A 5,000-nucleotide genomic window follows, 5' to 3' on the forward strand; every position below is an offset into this window, starting at 1 on the left:
GCCCAGGAATTGAACCCGGTGTGAAATATAGAAACTGTAAGCAAGCTGAACATTTCTCTCTGCAAGTTATTTTACAGGTGCTGTGTACACCAGGCATTGAAAAGGCAATCATTTAATTCTTTGTGACAGAAACAGTTAGCACATTATTTCATAACACACCAAACACTACAAAAAAAAGTTTCATCTGCCAGTGTGAGATTGGCGCAGAGGAGACAGCTCAAGGGCACACAAAAAGTAAACAATAATAAAAAAAAAAGCCTGCTACTCGCTGCACTTGTAAAATCCTACCCATACCCGTAACAATATGACCCCCACGCAAGACCCCACTCACAACCTAGCAACCTCAGTGCCTCGGAGTGCGTCGCCAAGTGTGCTGTGCGGCCCTATAGACAACGTGCACACAACATACACAATAAAAAATATATCTATACCTACGTTTACTCCTTCGTCGTTTTGTTATTTTACGTTTTTTTTAAATCTTCGCCGCTTATAACGGACTAAGTTCCCCCCAAATTGAGTGTGTATCAAGACACCTCTCCACCCGAAATTGACCTCTCTTTTGGCTACTCTTTACTCTTATCTTTTACAGGAGCGGCGAGTAGCGGGCTTTTTGGGGACTCTTTATTGCCCTTGAGATGTGTCCTCTGATGTGGAAAAAAAATAAATAAATAAATAAATAAATTAGTCCGTTATATCGAGGGTTTACTGTACTTGTGTTGAGAGCCTCCATAACACCGTGGGCCGGGCCAATCCGCTACCCACTGAGTCAACCGCCTTCGTCAAACGCACCATCAAAACTGTATGTAAATCTATGTGAGTGTAACTGTATGCATCTAACTGTATGTGACTTTAAGCTTAACTATATATACACTTCTCTGTTCCTTCCCTTCCCTTCCCTTTCCTATCCTTTCCTTCCCTTCCCTTTCCAATCCTTTCCCTTCCCTTCCTTTTCCAATAACTTTACAACGGACTGGACTGCTCCTTCGTACTGTGACCTCTTGTGACCTTTCCTTGGACTGGGGTGACTGGTTCTTGAGTCTTCCAAGATGGCCTTCCTTCCTTCCTTTCTTCTGTTCTTCCTTCGTTCTTCAGAGCTGTGGATAAAGACGGTTATTAGTATATTTTTTCATTATTATTATTTTTTATTCTTTCTTATTCTCTCTCTCTCTCTCTCTCTCTCTCTCTCTTATCTCCTCTTTTCTTCATATCTTTAATTTTATCTGTTTCTCCCTTTATCGTCCTGTCTCTCTTCCTTTCCTTCTCTATCATTTCCTCTCCTCTCCATTCCTTTCCCTTCCCTTCCTTTACCTACCTTGCTTCCATCCATGGCCGTCTGGATACAAGAAAATTGGCCGACACGCGGAACGCCGTCCACCTCGGATCAGCTGACCGGGAGGAGGGAGGAGGAGGAGGAGGAGGAGGCGATGCAAGGCGACGACCACATTTTCACCGTCATATGCCAAGTGTACACCTAAAACCTACCCCCTCAACCCCATTTATAAAATTGACTTGTATTTCTCGTTATATTTGTTAATTACTAATGGTTCGTTGTAATAGTTATGGGCCAGAAAATGGAAGATAGATGGTGGTGAGGATGAAGACCTGGCACCTCTGCAAGGGAGCATGTGTATAATTGTTTTTTTCCTGGCATATTATCTGTTTGGCGTGTTTTCTTGTGTTGCAGGCTGTGGCTAACTCTACCAAATTCAGGAGGAAAGAAAATCAGGGAAAAGAACAGAAAAATACGACCAAGAGAAGAAAAGATGAAAAAACATGAAAGAATCCTCCCGGGTCTTGACTTCACAGTTGAATTTTCCTCATTCAATTTCTCCTCCTCACATTTCTTAGTTACTCTTTCTTCTTCACGTTTGTACCACTGGAGCTCCTCCTTTATCTCTGCCTCCTAATATCATAAAGTTCTGTACGTAGCTCTCTGTACACAATCTATTTTTACCTCACAATTGCTCCTCATTTCTCGATTCTCCTTATTTCTTTGTTAATCTTTTCCTCATTCACCTATAAGCTCACAAGTGTGTGTGTCTCATTTCTCTCTACTCTACGGTATATGTACGCAAAATCGCAAAGCTCTAACACATGCGCACACGGAGATACAAGGCAAAACGTACATACACACACACTAACCTGCTAAAGAATAAAAAATTGAAAAAAATGATCATATTCTTTTGCCTCTAACTCTTTTTCTACATAATCCAAGTCTCTGAAATTTTACGTACACACAGAAGAAAGATTCACGCACATGTACGCAAAATCGCAAAGCTCTAAGACGCACGCACACACACAGAGATACAAGGGAAAACGCACACACACACATACACACACACACACACACACACACCAACCTGGGAGAGCCCTCGAAAGCACTGCTGAGCGATTTGCCGGACGTCACTCTCTCGGTCGGTCCTTTGAGGAGATCCAGTGGAGGAGCGAAACCTGGCTCTTCTTCCTCCCTCCTCCTCCTCCTCCTCCTCCTCTGATGGCTGCTGCTTCTTCCTTCCCCTTGTCTTCTGTTGAGAGAGAAAAGTATGAGTGAAAATGAAAGAGAGAGAGAGAGAGAGAGAGAGAGAGAGAGAGAGAGAGAGAGAGAGAGAGAGAGAGGAAGAGGAGGAAGAGGAGGAGGAGGAGGAGGAGGAGGAGTCTCAATACTAACAAGGGTAGAATAGGATTGTTGGATATAATATACAGGTAGGAAGGGAGTTAGCCTAATTTACAGGAGGAGCCGATCAGAAATTTAGATCTGAAAGTGTTGACATTTTTTTTTATTCTGAGTAAACTAGAGCACTTAGGGTCATGCAATTTGGCGTGGAAGGAGTTAAATAGTTGATCTTAATTCCCTCAAAATCCCAACTCCCGAAGACAAATGGAAACCTGAGAGAAATGGATCTGAATTAAGGAGAATGTTTCCGAGGACTTCATTTTTTGGCAGTAAGACATCCCGAATCTTGAAACATTTTTGATGATTATGAAAAATGGTGAGGGTTTAGGATCATGAAATTTTGTGTGAAGAGAGTTAAATAGTTGGTCTCACACACCTCTTCAGTTTTTCCCCTTTTTTCTTCACTATTCTCAAAGGTATTTGAGTTTGCTTGGTGTGGTTGGAAAGACCATTAAATTCTCTACTATCTACCATTCCCTGCCCGCCATCACCATAACGTGTACCATAACAGAGAAATGGGGCCATGAAATCAAGGCACCATTACAAACTCCACATTTTCCCTCACACACTGTAGACAATATCTTTCAGGATGAGGGTGTCGACATCAAATATACACTGATTTCTCTAATCATTGTACCACTTAAGATTATACATTTCAAAGTCTACCCTGAAAAACATGGATACAACACGTAAAGTAATGAGGAGTTAGAGAAAACGAGAGCGTGGACTAGGCTATTTCTCAGAGGTATAGACGCTATTCTCTCTCTCTCTCTCTCTCTCTCTCTCTCTCTCTCTCTCTCTCTCTCTCTCTCTCTCTCTCTCTCTCTCTTTTATCGGTAAATTTCTAGTGTTCTTTCTTTCATTATTTATTTACCTTCTCTCACCTCTCTCATTACCTCACCTAATCTAACCTTCCCTAACCTTCCCTAACCTAATCTAACCTGACCTAACCTAATCTCATAGCTGGGCGTTATCGCGGTCAGTTCTCGCGATACTTTAGCGCTGATAAAGAATAAAATTGGGTTATCGGCCATCCGTTACTCAATTCAATAACTATCAGTATCTTCGTGACTTTGGTAAGCAAACTACGTAGCAATAATCGCTACTCTTTTCCGCCTCTCAGGAAAAGACGTCTCCCTACACGTGGCCCGCGGCGGGCACCCGGTGTTGTATGAAATACCTTCGGGCTATGAAATATTATCTTCAGTGAAGAGATTTCACACTTAGCTCATCAACCTTAAAACACTCGGTTATTATTTGTTGATGTTAGACTCCAAAAATCAATATATCAAAGAGAAAAATCATTTCACTTTGCCTGCCCCAAAATGATGATTCACTGCCTCAAATTGGATAATATTCCCCATTCGTTTGCGAGCATGCCATGGTATTGAAGGCACCCGGTGTGGTGTGTTATTAGTAGTTGGTGTCCCATCGTCAGCAGCTGGCGCTTTAGTAGTGGACAAACACTATGTACTAGTAGTGTCTCGTGAACAACGACGCAGTAAGCGTTGCCCTGTACTACACACACCCACACCCACACCCACAGGGTTAATTAAGATTCGTTTTAGGTCCGTGCCAGTATCTAGTACCTTATGAAACATCAGTATCTCTTCATAGATTATCTTTTCTACAAACCTTCAACAGTCATGGAAACGCTTTGAAAATCCAATGCAAGGCCTTTTTTTTGGACTCTTGAAAATAATTATGGGAAAGCATGCATGCATGCATAGATTCACATCGAAGAGAAACAGATCAAGATTACATCGATACCAGGATCGGATATAGAGATGCTTTTACATAGATACAAGGGGAGAATATATATAGATTGTCAGGCAAAAAGAGGTGATCTCAAAATTTGACCTAGATTCACATAGACCAAGATTACACAGATGCAAGGGCCTGTTATAGAGACGCTTTTACATAGATACAAGGGGAGGATATATAGATTGTCACCCCAAAGAGGTGGTCTGAAATTTTAACAGATTCACATTTAGCGCAGCCCAAGCAAGTCCTGCCGTCAGACGACTCTACGCTCGGTTAGCGAGGGTACGCTTGGTTAGCAATGGTACGCTTGGTTAGCGATGGTACGCTCGGTTAGCGATTAGCCCACGCAGGTGAGAACAGGTCCACACGCGGGGTTCTTTTTTTTTTAGAACGCGCACTCCAACTCCTGTCGGCAGACGACTCTGCGCTTGGTTAGCGATGGTACGCTTGGTTAGCGATTAGCCCACGCAGGTCAGAGCAGGTCCACACGCGGGGTTATTTTTTTTTTTAGAACGCGCACTCCAACTCCTGTCGTCCGACGACTCTGCGCTTGGTTAGCGAT

At 42.7% G+C, this 5,000-nt stretch overlaps 1 long non-coding RNA gene across 1 annotated transcript in view; it reads right to left on the reverse strand.

Moving 5' to 3' along the window:
- Positions 1-9: 9 nt before the first annotated feature.
- The window catches only part of LOC126990343 (uncharacterized), a 17,492-nt gene continuing 12,501 nt past the window's right edge, over positions 10-5,000 (reverse strand). The window contains exons 2-3 of the long non-coding RNA XR_007744238.1: positions 2,361-2,525; positions 10-1,094 (exon numbers count right to left, since the gene is read on the reverse strand). This is a non-coding gene — a long non-coding RNA (uncharacterized LOC126990343). The remainder of the gene's footprint in view (positions 1,095-2,360; positions 2,526-5,000) is intronic.

This window comes from Eriocheir sinensis, unplaced genomic scaffold, assembly GCF_024679095.1.
Source record: "Eriocheir sinensis breed Jianghai 21 unplaced genomic scaffold, ASM2467909v1 Scaffold1567, whole genome shotgun sequence".
In the NCBI taxonomy this organism is placed as follows: Eukaryota; Metazoa; Arthropoda; class Malacostraca; order Decapoda; family Varunidae; genus Eriocheir; species Eriocheir sinensis.